The 18,540-nt window shown below is 48.4% G+C and overlaps 1 long non-coding RNA gene across 1 annotated transcript; it reads left to right on the top strand.

The window, feature by feature from the left end:
* Positions 1-3,533: 3,533 nt before the first annotated feature.
* LOC145543516 (uncharacterized) lies at positions 3,534-4,962 on the top strand. The gene is made up of 3 exons (XR_014080755.1): positions 3,534-3,668; positions 3,981-4,077; positions 4,650-4,962. It is a non-coding gene; the product is annotated as an uncharacterized LOC145543516 (long non-coding RNA).
* Positions 4,963-18,540: the final 13,578 nt, after the last annotated feature.

The raw sequence follows: 18,540 nt of genomic DNA, 5'->3' as shown, positions 1-18,540 counted from the left end.
AATGGAAATTAATTTATTCACTGTTCTGGAAGCTAGAAGTCTAAGATCAAAGTTCTGGCCAATTCAGTTTAACGGTCTCTTCTTGGCTTTCAGAGGTAGCAAGCTCTTTGTCTCTTCTGTTTTTTTTATCACTAAGAAAATGTTAAGCCTCTTTCCCCACTTAATTTAGTTCTAAATATATTTCTTTTTTAAAAAATTAATTTTATATTGGAATATAGTTGATTACTGGAGAAGTAAATGCAACCCACTCCAGTATTCTTGCCTGGGAAATCCCATGGACAGAAAGAGCCTGGTAGGCTATAGGCCATGGGGTCACAAAAGAGTTGGACATGAATTAGCTACTAAACAGCAAAACAGTTGTTTAGCAATGTTGTGTTAGTTTCAGATGTACAACAGAGTGCTTTAGTTATACACATACATATATCTACTCTTTTTCAAATTCTTTTCCTACTTAGGTTATTATAGAGTATCAGGCAGCTTTGTCTTTTATAAAGACACTAATCCTATCAGATCACAGTCCCATCTTCATGACCTCATACAATCTTAATAACTTCTTTAGAGGCCCCACATCCAAATATAGTCATGCTGAGGGTCAGAGCTTCAATATGTAAGTTTTGGGGCAGGGACACAAACATTCTGTTCATAACAACACTCCTCTCTTCAAAAGGTGGAGTCTAATTCCCTTCCCCTTGAACATAGGCTGGACTTGGTGACCTGCTTTTAACAAATAGAATGTGGCCAAGCATTGCATTGTGACTTGAGTCTAGGTCATAAAAATATAGTTTCTGCTTAGTTCTCCTCTCCCTGGATTGCTAGCTCTGTGAGAAGCCATATGTCATGTTTTGAGGATACTTGAACAGCCTGTGTAGAGGCTCACACAAAGAGGAATTGGGTCTTTTTTGCCAACAGCCACCTCTGGTTTGCCAGTCATGCATGTGGGCCATAGTGGAAGCAGATTCTCCAGCTCCAGTCAAGCTTTCAGATGATCAAAGCCCTGACAACATCTTTTTTAAAAAAAAGTTAATTAATTTATTAATTTGGCTGCACCGAGTCTTAGGTGCGGCATGCAAGATCTGGTTCCCTGACCAGGGATGGAACCCGGGCCCCCTGCATTGGGAGCACAGAGTCTTAGCCACTGGACCACCAGGGAAGTCCCCTGATAATATCTTGACTGCAACCTCATGAGAGAGCCCAGAACTGCCCAGCTAAGCTCCCTCCAAATTCCAAGTTCTATCTCTTAAAAACTAAGAGATAATGTCTATTGTTTTAAGCTACTAAGTGTTGGGATTTTTTTTCAACAGCAATAGATAACTAAACCAGTCAATCCTAAAGGAAATCTATCCTGAATATTCATTGAAAGGACTGAAGCTGAAGCTCCAATACTTTGGCCACCTGATTAGACTCATTAGAAAGACCCTGATGCTGGGAAAAATTGAAGGCAGGAGAAGGGGACGACAGAGGACAAGATGATTGGATGACATCACTGACTCAATGGACATGACTTTGAGCAAGCTCAGGGAGATGGTGAAGGATGGGGAAGCCTGGTGTGCTGCAGTCCATGAGGCCGTAAAGAGTCGGACACGACTAAGCAACTCGACAACCACTACCACCTTGACCTTCTTCCCTTCCAATCTGTGGGCCCAGTGAAGCCCCAACACTGGTTAAATCTAACTTCCACCTATCCCACACCTGCACTCCAGCTGCTGAATGTGGCTGGAGAAATAGACGTGACTGTGCTGAAAGGTCTCCCTTAAAAATCATGGACTTAAACCTCAAGAGGACAATGTTGTTGCCCAGCAATCCTACAGTCTCTCCCCAGGCAAGTCACACTCCTACTCCTTGTGATAACTGTATTATACTCCTCCCTTCCCAAGCCTTCACACAACTCTCCCTGCTTCTCACTTTCAACCAATGATGCCATTTTTTCCCCTGCAAAGAAAATAGAAGAAATCAGAAAAAAATAAGTCCTTATCATCCCACCAAAAATACCAACCTCCAGTATTCAGGCCCTTTAACTCTGCCCCCATCCTCTTATGATGAATAGACCCTCCAGTGCTTCTATCTGAGATCAGGCCTTCCTCTTGTTCACTGGATCCTTTCCTTCCTGTTTATTAAAAGGCATCACTCCAGCAATTGTCTGTGCTCTCATATGCATTGTCAAATTTTCTCTCTTTAGTGGACCATTTCCTTTATGGTATATAACTCTCATTTAAAAAAAAAAAGAATCTTTGACCCTACTTTCCCCTCCAGTTACTTCACCATTTGTTGCTAACCGTTCATAGCAAAATTTAAAAAAATGATCTGGACCATTTCTATTTCCTTACCTCCTGTTCTCTGTCACATATCCCTCAGTGAGGCTCATGTCCCTACCATGACAGTAAAACCACATTTTTCAAGGTCTCCAGGGACTTCTGGGATTCAATGGTCAATTCTCTGTTCTCATTTGACTCATCACCAACAATTCAAGTCATTTAATCATTCACTTCATGAAACAGTTTCTCAGTTGCTTCCAAACACCAGAGTTTTCCAATCTTCCTCCTACTTCACCAGCTGTTCCTTTTCCATTTCCTTCCTGGATTCCCTTTCCCTCTTTTCACAAGCTCTAAGACTGGATTGCCCCAAGGCCCAGTTCTCCTCTGTCCTCTCCCCTCCTCTCTTTAATGCCCTGCCTTTCTCTTCTCCTGTTAGTCCTTCCTTCTGGGTGCTTATCTAGCCCCATGGCTTTAACACCATCCAAGTGCTGCAGACCCCTTATTTATGTCTCTAATCCAGAGCCTCTCCTCAGAGCCCAACATGAATAAAGGCAACTTCCTCTCTTTTTAGCATATTTCTCTCCATCTCTCTGTGGTTTCACCTTCTTCTCCTGATATTTGGCTTATTCCTACTCAAGGGTGACTGGTAGGATTAAAACATTCAATAGTGTTCAGCAGTACCTTGCACAGAATTTGGAAATATTCATCAAATATAACTAAATGACTCCTTTCAGGGCAATATTTACATTTGGCCTAGAGGCAAAGTTGTAAGCATTCAATGATGAAATTTCAGATATGAGCAGATATGATTTCACTCTAATCAGGCCTGGGATGGAAATGGGGGATGTGGGTAGATATTTTTTGGAGTGAGAAGCTTTTTCAGAATAGCTCAGATCATGTTGATTGCTGACTCAGTCTTTCAGTGGCATGTACTGAGCATTTCTCTATCTTTTTTTGGTTTTGTTGTGGTCAGGGTAAGGTAAATTGGTTGGATAGTGCAGCAGAGTCCCTCCCTGAATTTTAGTGGTTTCTTTCTAGTTGGGGTTGTCCCACAGTTAGATCACAGTGGTGACAACTACTGTATTCATTGTCCACTGAGCTTTTCAGAGAGACACGGTTCTTTAGCCACTGATTAAATCCTTAACTTGGTCCAAAATGGCATTAATAGGTATTCCAGACCAAAGGTACAAGATAGACCTTGCCATCTGGCTGAATCACTGTAGAAAGTTTTACACGTCAGAACCTCCATAAAATAAGTGCAATCCTCCTCCACTTCTCCAGTTTACAGTGATGAGAGTCCATGAGGTGACAAAGCTGTGTAAGACAGGGGCACTGAATAAATCCAGGTCTTGTCACTCCAGGCAAAGAGGAGAGCTGGATGAGAAGCTGTTTACAGGCTTCATAGAAGCAACAAGGGTAAGGAAGCCAGGAAAGGTGGTAAGACACCCAGGGACTGGCAACTACAGGAACTCACTAGCACCTCCAGGCTGCAGGGGAAAGTGGGGAGTAGCGACCAGAGCCCGGGGGAGGAGAGCACCTGGGAGAGGGCCTAGGGTTGGAGCCTGGGCCAACCATCAACCCAGCAATGGGGGAGCTGGCAGAATAAACATCCCAATCTCTGCCTTCCCATCTCTTGTCAATGGCTCCCACTGGCCAAGCCCAACAAGGAACCAGAGGGCAAGGGATGCTCTTGATATAGACCCCACAGATCAGCCTCCCGTATCTCAGGGCGGGATCAGGAAGGCTGGAGAGTGAAGCTGGAGGAGCCAATGGAGAATATCCTGTTGACTTGTTTCACATAACTACTAGTGGAAGCATTGAGAAGGTAAGGGGGATGGTTCATGACCCCTGTTCCCACCAGCCAAAACCACTAAAGTTGATGTTCTGCTTCAAGGTAGGTTATGTGGGACTTCCCTGGTGGTCCAGTGTTTAAGACTTGATGCTTCCACTGCAGGGGGTACAGGTTCGATCCTTGGTCCAGGAACTAAGATCCCACATGCTGCAGGGCAACTAAGTCCATGTGCTACAACTAGAGAGCCTACATGCCTGCCAAAAAAAGCAAAAGACAGATGGAATGTGTCAGTTTGATTGGGTTAAGGGATGCCCAGATAGCCAGTAAAATATTATTTCTGGATGTGTCTGTGAGGATGTTTCCAGAAGAGATTAGCATTTAGGATCAATAGACTGAGTAAAGAAGATCCACCTTCACCAGTGTGGGTGGGCATCACCCAATTTAACTAAAGAGTGCAATAGTGGAGGAAGGGCGAATTCCCCCTCTCTTCTTGAGCTGGGACGTCCACCTTCTCCTGCCCTTGTATTAGGGGAAGCACACTGACTGAAACTGCCCACCCTGGCCAGACACCATAGTAACCATTTGCATGAGCTGTTTTATGACAGGAGGTCCTGGTAAGGAACACGGAACTAATAAGCCACCACCAACCAGAAGAGTTCAGGAAAGGTCAAAAGGAGACACCACATGTCCGACCACCTCCCAGAATCCTTCTCTCTGGCATCCATCTTGGCTGAACAAGGCACCACCAGGAAGGACTCTGAGTCAGAATGATTGGCTAATGACAGCCCGGAAACTAATCCCATCACCATAAAACCCAAGACTGCAAACCACATGGCAGAGCTGTTCTCCTGGGTTCCCTTACCCTTCTCCTTTCCACCCGGGTGCCCTTTCCCAATAAAATCTCTTGCTTTGCCAGCACATGTGTCTCCTCGAACAATTCATTTCCAAGTGTTAGACAAGAGCCCAGTTTCGGGCCCTGGAAGGGGTCCCCCTTCCTGCAACACTTGGACATAAGAACTCCTGGTTCTTGGGCCTTTGGACTCCAGGACTCATCCAGTGGCTCATCAGATTCTCTGGCCTTGAGACTTGAACAGAATTATACCACCAGCTAGTTTTCCTGGTTTTTAAGCTTGCAGATGGCAGATCGTGTGAATTCTTGGCTTCCATAACCAAGTAAGCCAGTTCCTATAATAAATCTCATATCTGTATCTAATCTGTTCATCTATCTATATAAATCCTATGGGTTCTGTTTCTCTGAAATACATAGTATTAGAATAACCTATGTGTATTAACATATGAGACTATAAATCTGTTTCCCCAACAATGCTTATGAGATAGGGACAGATTTATTGAAGTGTATGAGTATTTTAAGGAGCATTTTAATGAGCATTTTAAGGAGAATTCTGGCTCAACTTTGATAAAGATCTTCTGAGATGTAGAACTGGGAGAATGAGTGGGAAGAGAGCCTGGAGGAAAAGGAAGAAGACCTGACACAAGAGGCTAAATCACCTTTCATAATAAAGAATTCAGAAAGAGGGGAGATATTTGGGTACTGGAGAGGACATGGGAGCTTTTGACAAGCAAAAGGCCCTTGAGTAGCTATGGATGGGAGAGAACTGGGGAGGAGTAAAAGGGGCTTTAGAAAAACTTTACCAAGCGTTTATATCTCTTCAAGAGATATAAATAAGTAATTAGTTTTTTTTTTTTTTTAATGACTCTCAGGGACTTCCCTCGTGATCCAGTGGTGAAGAATCCACTTTAGAATGCAGGGGATGCTGGTTCAATCCCTGGTCTGGAAATGAAGATCCCGTATGCCTCAGGGCCACTAAGCTCACACAGCAAGAAGACCCAGATCAGCCAAAAAATAAAAGATAAAAGACTTTCAATTGCTGAGCAATGTTTCTTTATATGAGCCCCAAACAGATCCAGAGCCACATAGAAACTGTAGGTTTATTGGAGTTACAAAAGACCTTTTGGATGGTTCTGGCAATTGAGAACTGGCTGAAAACCACTGCACATACCACACTCTTGATCCTCTGTGGTGCAGCACACAAGCCTGGAAACTTCAGAGAACTCAGCTTCGTTCCAAGCTGTCGTACCTTACACAGGTCACTGTAAAAGGGAAGGGATGACCATTTTTCTCTCTTTGGACAGAGGTCAGAGTGGATAAACAGGCTGTTGATGATCATCCAAGGCTTCTAAGGAGGAAGGTGTTATATCCCAGCTCTCTGAACACCTGTGTGACCTGAATCCCCCTCAACTGACTGACTGCAGATTCTGTTGCTTTTCCTTTTTGAAAGTGAAAATCCGGGGCTTCCCTGGTGGCTCCATGGTAAAGAATTTGCCTTCCAATACAAGAGACACAGTTTTGATCCCTGATCCGGGAAGTTCCTACTTGCTGTGGAGCAATGAAGCCTGTGTGTCACAACTATTGAGTTGGTGCTCTGGAGCTGGGGAGCCACAACTACTGAGCCCACACGCTGCAACTACTGAAGCCTGTGCATCCTAGAGCCCATGCTCCGCAATGAGAAAGCCACCACACTGAGAAGCCTGAGCACCGCAACTAGAGAGTAGCCCGCTCAGCAACCAAGATGCAGCACAGCCAAAAATCAATCAGTCAATAAAGAAATTTTCAAAGAAGAAAGTGGAAATCCATCTCCTCTTTCCTTCCTGAGAAGGCTTTTGTCCAGGACCTTGAGCATTTATAAAATCATTACTTTTGAGTCCTTAACTCCTTTCTTGGAAGCAGTTTAAATTGCAGAGGAGGCTAAGCCCAGGGACATGGGAGTCTGAGCACCGAGGCAAGCCTTCTACACCATGTTCTGAATTTCCCAGCCAGGCGACATGCCAATGACAGAGGCTCCGATCAGGATCAGCTGTTTCCTAACGTGAACTTAGGAGATGTGGGGTGATACTGACTGAGGGGTTCTGGAAAGAAACCTCCACTTTCAATCATGGGAACTATCAAAAAAAGCAGCTCACTGGCTCTTCTGAGAATGAATGAACTTGCCTGTAGCTTTGGTTGCTGCTGGAGACCATGTTGCAACCTTGAAGGCTGAGAGTCTTAGGATGAAGTTGACACCATGCAGGAGGGTGGAGAGACAAAAAAGACACAGCACAGAGCAGATGAATCAGACCTTGTATAAAGCCTGCTCACCTGGGACTTTTTTTTAACTGTCAGGGGACCAGAAGATTCCTTTTGTTGTTTAAGTCAGTTTGAGCTGTATCTTCTGTTATTGCAGTAAAGGTCATCCACCCTTCAGATACCTAACAGCAGCTCAGAATTTGTACTGCAGCCTCAGGCATGGGGAGGCCCAGTCTGGTCTGAGAAGATCCTGTCTTGACACAGATGATGTGTCAATGCATCACTGGGTTTTAACCCTCTTTCTTGGGAAGAGAGGGAAGGTCAGGCAAGTTCGTCTTGCACCCTGGGGCAAGGGGGTGACATATTAGTCATTCACCAAAGACATGGCTGAAAGGAACTCCTGTGCTTGAAAGTGACTATCTGGGAGCTCAGAGGTCAGATCCAGGTGGGGCAGATGTTCTTTATCTGGGCTTCCTGGACTCCTAGGAAAGGTGCCAGAAAGCCTATGAAACCCTGAACCTGTATGGGAAATGTGTGTGTACATTTTCACCAGGTTTTCAAAAGGGAAGTGTCACTGCTGCTGCTGCTAAGTCGCTTCAGTCGTGTCCGACTCTGTGTGACCCCATAGACGGCAGCCCACCAGGCTCTGCCGTCCCTGGGATTCTCCAGGCAAGAACACTGGAGTGGGTTGCCATTTCCTTCTCTAATGCATGAAAGGGAAAAGCGAAAGTGAAGTCGCTCAGTCATGTCTGACTCTTAGCGACCCCATGGACTGCAGCCCACCAGGCTCCTCCGTCCATGGGATTCTCCAGGCAAAAGTACTGGAGTGGGGTGCCATTGCCTTCTCACTACTCTGTGTTTAAATGGTATAAAGCCCTCTAATGCCCCCTGCCTGGGTTTCCGCTTGTTGTAAAGCAGGAGTGACTACTTCTCTTTCTTCTTCCTCTCTAGAAGGGATCGTAGATGATAGATAAACCTATTAGAGAGAAATTTCAAACAACATTATCAGGGACTGTGCCAAGAGGTTGAGAGAGGAGAGCAGGGGGCAAGTCCAGAAGAGAGAAAGTCCATCTGGATGAAAAGACAGCCATGAGCTTAGCTGAAGGAGAGCAATGAAGTTCAGTTCTGCCCTCTCTGTAGGAAAGCCAGGTACACAGATACACGTGAACATGCACCCACACGTGCTGCACACCTCGTAGGAATGGGATAGCACTGGCAATGTCTGATGACTTTCAGTGGGTATTTCCATAACACTTGCCTCAGCCAGACCATGGGAGCCAGGTCTCACATGTTTCCCCTGGGGTTTAGAGAGTGCAACGCCTGGGGTGATGCTGCGACCCCAATTCAGGTGTTCTGTTTCCTCTCGTGGGGCTCCATCCTTTAGCAGCTGTCCCCCGCCTTTTTGGCACCAGGCACCGGTTTCATGGAAGACAATTTTTCCACAGATGGGGGAGGGGGGTGGTTTGGGGGCTGATTCAAGCGCATTACACTTATTGCACACTTCACTTCTGCTATTTTTACATCAGCTCCACCTCAGGTCATCAGACAGTGGGTCCTGGAGGTTGGGGACGCTGCGCTATGGTAGTGGTTTCTAAACCTGACTGATCAGCAGCAGCACCTGGACGCTTTCCTACATAGTCTCGGGCTCTGCTCCAGCTCTAGAAACTCTGACTCAGTATGAATGGGGCAGGGCCTGGGTATCTGCATTTTTGGAAGCATCACAGGTGAATCTGGACATGAGTTTGTGCAAACTCCAAGAGATAGTGAAGGACAGGGAAGCCTGGTATGCTGCAGTCCATGGGGTAGCAAAGAGTCTGACATGATAGCGACTGAACAACAACAGGTGAATCTGAACACTGTTCAGGTTTTTGGACCAATTGCTCTCTGTAAAGAGCACTATGTGTGTGCATGCATGCATGCCTGTGTATGCAACCATGTATCCTCCCAGAGGCAAGCCTTGCAAATGTGTAAAGTGGGTAACACGTCTTGGATGCCTCTCATCTCCTCTTAAAAGAAAAACCCTTTGGTGGGGGCTTCCCTGGTGGCTCAGCGGTAAAGAATCTGCCTGCATTGCAGGAGCCACAGGAAACATGGGTTGGATCCCTGGGTGGGGAAGATCCCCTGGAGGAGGGCATGGCAACCCACTCTACTATTCTTGCCTGGAGAATCCCATGGACAGAGGAGCCTGGCGGCTATAGTCCATGGGGTCGCAGAGTCCCCCTTCACAACTGAAGCGATTTAGCATGCGTGCACGCACCCTTTGCTCATCCTTTCTGATGTCTCATGGTTCTTTGGCTAGCCCCTCATCAAATGGTAGCTTAGTCCCTTTCAGGGGTTGGTACATTGTCACAGTAGACTCTTAGGGATGGATAATCATTCAAGTTCAAAAGTGGTAAATCCCTAATGGTGGCATTTCAGGCTTTGGGATGGGCAAATGGATGTGGGAGACTTTTTAGGGAGGAGAGATGTCTCATCACACTATGTGGTGGTGTATTTGCCACGACAGCTCTCCAGCACAGAACTCCCACGTGGATATCATATGCTTGCAGGTATACAGTATAAACAGAATACCAACAAAACTCTCAGAATAAAAAGCAAACACATATAACAAGCAGGTGGAATTTTAGAGCATGCAACCTTTTTTAGGGAAAAAATTATGATGGCATTTTCAGTGTTGCGTTTCATTGCAAGGTATCCTCTTGAAGCTGGGAGAGAGGCATCTGGAAACACGAGTTTGTCATGGAAACGCTGACAGGGCTTCAGCAGAAGGATGCTCACAGGTGCAGCCTGGAATGGCACAGTCCTTCGTGGCTTGTTTACAACCCTGCACACTGAATGAATTCTCTGTTCCTCTTGGCCACTGGAAAGTCAGCTGGCCTTCGGGGATCTGGGGGCTTCTTACCAGAAAAGTGGTTGCGTCTCTCTTGGTGGTCATTTTCAGACTTCTAGAGAGGGGAATAGAGGGGGTCTTAGATCAGGTTCACATCTGGGAGAAGGGTTCCTGGAGAGAGTAGAGAAAGAAAGGAGGGAAGGAAGGAGGAGAGGGAAACGTACTGATTCTAAGTGTTAAGCACTTCTAGAAGCTTATACCATAGTCTTCATGTCTTTATCACTATCAGCTATAACCCAGTCAGTTATAAAAGGTTATTTCCATGTTACAGGGAAGGAAACAGGCTGGCAGCATCCAGAGTGGGAGCTGACACTTGCATCCCTGGGGAGACTAGGTGGCCGGGAAATGTAGAATTAGGAAGCTGATGACCCTGAACCCACCACTTCGGTTGATGCCAAAAGCTCTGGAGCAGAGAATGCAGGCCTTCCCTTGTCAAGCAGAGAGAAAGCTAGAAAGGAAATTCCTCCAACATTGGGCCTGTCAAGGGGTAGATGACTGACCACAGTCACTGCGCTGTGGGCACTGGGTTCCTGAAGGTACCGGCTCGCTATTCTTTTAGGCTGGAGTCCTGGAAGGAGCCATAGACAGCCATCAGCTGCTTTAGGGAGCCAGTGGGAGAGGCCTGAGAGGCTGGGGTGGGGCTTGGGAAAGGGCAAAGGTGGCTTTGGCCTGGGAGAAGTTCCCATTTGGTGGAGAAAATGTCATCTCTTAGGGGAATATGACCAGAGCTCTGCCCACGCATCCAGTGGGGGTAGAAGGAAGAGCCCTTGCCTTCCAAAGGCTCACAGTCTGGAGAGAGAAGGCCTCCTAGCCCTCTCCTGTGCACCTGCCTGGCCTAAAGCATCCTCCTACAGCCGTTTCTATCAGAGCTCCTGCTCCCTGGAGGCCTGCAGCCCTGGCCAGGCCCGCTGGCTCTGCTAGGAGGCTGGTTTGCTGTAAGGGCTGCTCCCACCTTTCCTTCCTCGCCAAGGAAGCCTTGGGAGCTTGGGAGGTATTCCAGGGCTGGCTCTGACACGAATTCGCTGCTCGGTGCGCCAGGCGATCAGAGAGAGCTGAGTTCTCTCCCTTTTCCCTCGGAGGTGTTGATAGTAACAGCAGAGACGAGCTGCCAAGTTGGCAGCAGAGCAGAGCGGCAGAGCGGCTGTGCACTGCGGCAGGAGGGGGCGGGGAGCACGAGCCGGCGCAGGGCTGGGCCAGAGCGCCAGTTGGTTTATCCTGAGATCCAGAGGGTCCCCGCTCCAGGCTGGCAGCCAGCGCCTTGCACGAGGAAGGGAGACTTCGGAGGAAGGTGGAGGCCCCAGGGGAGGCCTGGGGTGAGGGTGTGGGATGACGTGTCTGGGAGGCTCCTAGGTCCGGGGCTGCCCGAGTCTGAGGGAGGGACTTTCTGGCTGGGCCTGAAGCCACCAACCAGCCTAGTCCTCAAAGGCAGGACAGAGTCCACCTTTGTTCCCGTTGTGGTTGAAGAGGTTTCCAAACAGGAATGGGCTCGAGGTGGGGATCTGGGGAGCTGAAGCTGCTTCCTATCAAAGATGACCTAAGGAGGGTACCCGTGCTGTCAATCAAACGGACCTGAGGCAAGTCACTGGACTTCTTTGAGCCTCAGGGATGAATATCTACTTCACAGCTTTGTGTCAGCTTCAACATGGCTGTAATAGCAATAACTTACCTACTGCTGACTCCATGGCAGACACTGTTTGAAGAGCTGTATGTGTGTGAACGCACTTTATCTTCCAATGACTTCATTAGGTGGGTGCTATAATACTCCCATTTTATTAATGAAGTAACAAGCCCAGAGAGGTTAAATGCCTTGTCCAAGATCATAGAGCTGGTGGGCATCAAAGCGGGGTTTGAACTCACTCTTGTACCCTTTAGACCATGTTCCCAGCCCTCACACGAACTGCCTTCACAGTGCAACAGATTTTGCAGTGCCATGCCTGGCACAGAGCAAGTGTTTCATGGATGTGAGCTCTCACCACGACGCCCCCAGGGCAGCTCCAGACAGGGGACCCAGGCTCCGACATCTTCCCCAGGGATGCCATGGGGCCCTAAGGTGGTCTGCCCTTCCATCTTTGGTCCATATGACCTTGCTTATCCTAGGAGGGAAGATTCCTCCTTTGACATGAGAGCGGCTGGCCTTCCCTCTCCCCTCCTCCCGGTCGCCTGCTGCCTGCCTGCTGGAGGCAGAGCGGAGCAGAACAGCGGAATTCTCAGCTTCTTCTAGTTACCCTCAGTCTGCAAAGAAAACATAGTCTGCTGTGTCTGCTGCCAGCTCCTCTCTGGTGACAGCCACAACCCATTTGCTCAGCGCCAGCCCAGGCTGTGCTGTGAGGAGAGCTGGCAGCTGGGCCCTAGTCTCCTGCAGGAGACCCTGGGCCGGTCACTGCAAGGCTGGGCCTTGGGGACTGGTGAAAGGGGGAGGCCTGGGCCAAATGATTTCTTGAGACCTTTTCGGCTCTAAGAGCCATGCCCGAAGGTGGCTGTGCTGCCACGTGGCCTCTTCCTAGGGCAGGTAGTCCATCTCATAAACACGTTCCCCATACTTGACTCAAGGGAGGGTCATTAATGCCTCCTTGCCAATTAGTAACCAGCTTTCCAAGACCACCAAGCTCTGCTACTGGCCACCCTTGCCTCTTAGGAGATACAGGGAATGAATCCTTTGCCACTTTCTGGGAGGCCAGATGAGCCTCCAGTCAGCTGTGAGGTGGTCAAGCTAGAGCCAGAAGCCTGGAATACTGACTACCTCCGAGGCCTGAGTTCCTCCCACCCCCCATCTCCCACCCCCATCCCCGCCCCCAGATGATTAAACCCAAGGTATCATGGAGGGAAAGAACCTCAAAGCAGATGGCTCAGAACAACACTGTCCTGCTTAGGTGTGTGTGCCAGGAAGCATGGTGGGTACACTGGCTACAGATTCGCCTCCTAATTGTTTCCTTCACGTAATGACTACTGACAGGAGGAGCCCAGGTGGGGTTGGGAAACTGGGGTTGAAATTCTGCCATGGATAACTCAGGAGGAAATTAAATCCTCTACATTTTATACTTAGAACAGAGAAAGCAGGGATGTGATTTCTTCTCATCGGAAACCTTTAATTAAAGGAATGTTCAGTCCCCAGGGATCTGCTGGAGCACAGTGGCCAAGTACTAGGAACAGAGGCTGTCACAACACTACAACTCCCTTCTCTGCGCTAACTACCCCAGCAGCCCGTAGGCCTCCTTAGGTGGGGGAATGTTCTCCTCTTGGGCTAGGGAGGGTGAGGGGAGACCGAGGCAGCCAAGCAGAGGAGAGGTCTTGAGGTGTTGCAAGGCCCACCCAGAAGGCAGTCGCCCATCGTCATACATGGGTGACCACTGTGTTGGTCTCTGGGGTCTTAAGGAATGAACTTGCTTTATTGGAGACTTGCATTTTCCTAGGAGAAGAACCTCTGTTGTAATAGAAGTCAGAGAGAGAAAAGGCTACCTCACAGTCAACCTGCTGGCATCTTATCTGCTCTGTAAAGTTACAAAGGTCTCTATCCGCTGCTCCCAGAGATGCATTTTCTCTGTCTGACCCTGAGGGGCTCATTTACAGTGGATGACAAGGAGTCTGATGGGTGGATATAGAGGGGAGACTCCAGGGGAGTGGGGAGCCCTTCTCCTGCTGCTGATTCCATTTGATGAGAAGCAGACATGACTGAGCGACTTCACTTTCACTTTTCACTTTCATGCATTGGAGAAGGAAATGGCAACCCACTCCAGTATTCTTGCCTGGAGAATCCCAGGGACGGTGGAGCCCGGTGGGCTGCCGTCTCTGGGGTCGCACAGAGTCGGACATGACTGAAGCGACTTAGCAGCAGCAGCAGCAGTAGTCAGACGAAAGACATGGAGTCAGAAGAGGTGAGAAGCAAAGGGCTGGAGCTGAAAGAAAAGGAGAGTTGACTGGGGGTGAGGAAGTGAAGGTAGTAGCCCCAAGGAAGAAGCCGGCCAGGAGAGGCGGTGGGGGTGGCGGGCAGAGGGCATGGGCCCGGCCTAGACCTTCTTGGATGGGGTACATGGCAGGCCAGCCTGGAGGCAGGGGGTTGCCCAAGATGACCTGTGAGGGTCCCTTCCCTCTGGCAGGCTCTGTAGAAATACAGACTGGGTGAGCAGAAGTGGGTCGAGGGTCAATTTTCCTGAAGGAGCCCTGAGCTGGAGACGGGATGCGTTGACTCTTTATTTATTGATGAGGCTATCGATTTGAATGCAGCTTTTCCACAGGCTCCCGAGGTAGCTGGAGCTGGGAGAAGAAACCTCTCACCAGTTAGCCTCCTTTGCCCTTGAGATGCCAGGCACTCAGATAGGCGGCCCCCACCATCCCCTCCTTCTTCCTGCTCTCCTTACCCTTTCTGCCCTTCACCCTTGTGCACCCTAAGGGTTGGGGGCTCCAGACAACCCCTCTAGTTTCTTCTTTTTCTGAAGTCTGGTTGTTCTGGGTTCCTTCCACTGTTTAGCATGCACTCAGGCACCCCACATTCTAACAGCAGGGCATTGCTTCATTCAACTACACATTAAATTTCCAAGCTAGAAAAGACCTCTGAGATCCTCCCAGCAAAGATCTTTTGTTTTACTGAGAAGAAACAGAGGCCAAGGGGAAGCGATTTCCCCAAAGTTGCACAGAGATACAACCTGGACAAGAATGGGGCTGGGCCTCTGGATTCTCCAGGTGAGGAGCCTTTGAGCTGTGCCACGCTGCCTCCCAATCGGGCCCCTCAACCCAGAGATGAGGGTGCATCTGAGCTGGGACTCGCTCTCTGAGACCCTTGCCCACCCTCCCACCCCCCATTTACAGTCTCCCAGCAGGGCTGCTCCTAAGTTTGTTTTGTACTTGATGAAATCTTTGCTCTCAGTCTGCCCCTCTAGAAAATAGGATTGAAAAGGTTCTGTATAACCACAGGGGAAAATAGAGGCTGGTGATAATATCTGGGAGCCTGCTCAGCCTCGCCTGGCCTTAAACGCCCTGCGTTTCCTCCTCCCTCTCGGTGGGCCACCTCTCATGAGCCTCTCCCAGCCTTTGTGCCCCAGCACCAGCCTTCACGTGGGGCAGAGATGCCCGTATCTACTCATCCTTGAAAAGAAGATGGCTCTTCTCCCTCGGCTTTGACTCCAGAGCTCAGTTTGCCAGTGAGGCAGAAACAGGCCTTTCTAGGTGGGTAGAATCAGGAGACAGGCCAAAACTGCATCAAGCCCCACGGGCTGGCTCCTGTCTTTGAAGACCCCGAAGTTTGGCCCAACTGAACATGGCTTTAAATATGAGGACCATTGCATGAGGCTAGGTGAGCACTGTCTTCTTAAGGTTGTTGATGTCTTTGTACTTCTCCTTAGGTTGATTTTTGGCATTTAATGTTCCAAGGTTTAACCCTAACCTGATTTTCTGGCCTCATTTCTTTCTTCTCTTCTCACAGGCTGCACCCAAAAGGAATTCCATACAAGCACCACATTTTCTTTCTGTGTCCCAATTGTTCTAGAATGCCTGCTCTACACATGCAGAAAACCCATGCTCTAAGTCACTTTCCCTGATTCTAGCAACTGATATCAATTGAGCTCTATCAGGTGCTGGACCTTGCACTTTGTCTTCATTCTAACCTCAAAATTCTCCCCATTTCTCCACAAGTTCGGGCTTCCCCAGTGTTTCAGTGGTAAAGAATCTGCCTGCAATGCAGGAGACTGCCTGTAATGCAGGATAGGCGAATTCAGCCCCTGAGTCGGGAAGACCCTCTGGAAGAGTGCATGGCAACCCACCCCAGTATTCTTGCCTGGAGAATCCCATGGACAGAGGAGCCTGGTGGGCTATAGTCCATAGGGTCGCAAAAGAGTCGGACACAACTGAAGTGACTCAGCACGTATGCACTCACTGTAGTCTCCAGGGTCCATATTTTCAGTCACTACACTTGATTACCTCTCAAGAAACAGCGACCCTTTCCAAAATTATCTTTCTCTTTGCTAGGATTTTATCTGCATTTTCCTTTGCTCGCATCACTTGTTGAATTTTGACTGTAACTACTTAGATCATATGCTTTCACTTCCTCACTAGACTGTGAGTCTTCAAAAGCACAACCTGGGTCACATGTGGTGTGTCCCCAGCACAGGCCTGGTGTTAGCACATGGCAGGGGGCCATTAAATCTGTTTCGGATGAAAGAATGAATGCACGACTGAATGAATCGGAATTGTAGTGAGGGCTAATGTGTCTGCCCATGGTGGAGTAGGGAGTTGGAAGTCACTTTTCTGAAGGTCCCAGCTTTACGTTTCCTTTTTAAAGGCACCATGGGAAATGAAGGGAACGGAAGCATTTCATAGATGAGTGAGAACAGTAGCGCAAACCCCTGCATGTCTGTAATTACAGAGCCTCTTCGAGCCACTGCTGCTGGCAGCACGCTGGGGAGCGTGTTTTCAGTTCTCCAGGTTGATAACTGCAGGTACTACCTATTGCTTTGTGTGAGCTGACATGGCGGTGAAAGGAAAAGAGAGGAGAGGATAATAAATCCTGGAAGCGATGGCTTTGCCAGGGGCAGGGTCTGCCCTGAGAGCAGATGCCTCCAGCATGCATCCTACCTTCAGGGCCCACTTGGTAGGGCTGAGAGGACTCTAGCCACCCTTTCTGCATCAGACTCTGGGGATCAGGGACTCCATATGAAACAGCCCATGGCAGGGTGGTCTCTAGCTGGATTAAGGGCAGGGTCAATCCACTGGGGTCTTTCTAAGTTGAGGAGGGGTAACAGGAGGCTCCTGGGTGTAAGGCACTGGGCAGAGAATCATCTACAAAGTGGGTGTGCTTGTGTGTGCCTGTGTGTTCGTGCTTGCCTGAGTGTGTCAGGAGAAGCGAGGGAACCCAAAATGTGACTTGAGCTTCTTTCAGGCCCCGAGGTTAGGGAACCACCAGGACACAGTTCCTGCCAGTTTCTGTTTAAGACTCAGCTTTTCTGACAGAATCACAGACTTAGAGAATGAACTAATGGTTACAGAGGCGGGGGAAGGATGAGGGGAAGGGATAGTTAGGGAATTTAGGATGGACATGTGCACACTACTATATTTAAAATGGATAGCCAACAAGGACCTATTGTACAGCACAGGGAACTCTGCTCAATGTTATGTGGCAGCCTGGATGGGAGGGGAGTTTGGGGGAGAATGGATACATGTATATGTATGGCTAAGTCCCTTTAATGTCCACCTGAAACTATCACAACATTGTTAATGAGCTATACCCCAACACAAAATAAAAAGTTAAAAAAAAAAAAAAAGATTCAGCTTTTTTGGTCCAAGTTGAGAACAAGCAGGTCAGGCCACTGGGCCATGTCTTGGGAGAATGGTTTCCAGCTCTCTCTTCATGTAAACCCACTTGTGTCTTCAGTTCTGGGTGCCCATCTCCCCACCACTCCCTATCTCCTTCATCTCTTGACTCCTGAAAGAAAATCTCCACAGAGAGGCTCACACTTCATGAGCAATATGCACATGAATTCTCTTGGTGCTGGGTAAACAGACACCCTCCTCCTCTTCTCCCTCTATTCCTCCCCCATCCACACCTCCTAACCCCACCCAGGAGGAAGCTCATCTCTTGAGAGAATTCTCAGCATAACTCGTTCTGAAAATGCTGGGGACATGCCAGGGAACTTTCCTGGGAGGAGAGTCGCTGCTGTTGCCCTTGAGAAGGAGCACAGGATAGTGGTGGCCTGGGTCTCCACATAATGGGCCTGTGCAGGCCCTGTGTCCCATCTCCCAAACTGGGAGTCTAATATTCACTGGCTGATGAGGCTTAGAAGTCATCTAGTCAGGCCCTATCTTGAAACTTTGTTTATCTGGCTTTGAGATGAGTCATTCATTGATCCTGCACATGTTTGTTGACTACTGACCACGTGCCAGCTCTAGGTGCTGTGGTGAGGCACGGGGGGTGGGGGTGGGGGTACAGTGAACACAAGGTTCTGATCAATCTGGTAAAAGACACAGTATGTGGGCACAGTCATTTGTGGGTGGGGTGGGGTGAGGTCAGGGTAGAGAAGTGAAGGGAACTCTGAGAAGCACGGGACCTGGGAAGGCCTCCCAGGAAGAGATGCATCTAAGCTGAGGTGGGAAAGACATAAGTGGAGCATGAAGCCACTCAAGAGGGGAGAGAGTGTGCCAGACACAGAGAACAGCATGTGTGGAGGCCCATAGGTTAGAGAGCCCTTGTCATGTTTCAGGAACTTAAAGGCAGGCAAGGGGAAGGCAAAGGGAGGAGATGGTGAAAGATGAGGCTGTAGGGAGAGGCAGAAGCTGGGCCATGGAGGACCGGAAAGCCATATGGAGTAGATGAAATTTTAGCCTAAAGACAATTGATAAGCCACTGAAAGTTTTTTAGATGTGTGACATGTTCAGATTTGTGTTTTGGAAGGATGCTCTTTGTTTTGGTGTAGAGCAGCGCTATTTGATAGCTATATAATGAGAGCCACAAATGTAATTTAAAATTTTCTAGTAAACATGTAAAAAGAAACAGATGAAATTAATCTTAAACAATATATTTTATCTACTTTAATAT

This window comes from Giraffa tippelskirchi, chromosome 3 (genome assembly GCF_054371585.1).
Source record: "Giraffa tippelskirchi isolate mGirTip1 chromosome 3, T2T-mGirTip1v1.2.pri, whole genome shotgun sequence".
In the NCBI taxonomy this organism is placed as follows: Eukaryota; Metazoa; Chordata; class Mammalia; order Artiodactyla; family Giraffidae; genus Giraffa; species Giraffa tippelskirchi.
This window is presented reverse-complemented; position numbering and strand designations above follow the sequence as displayed.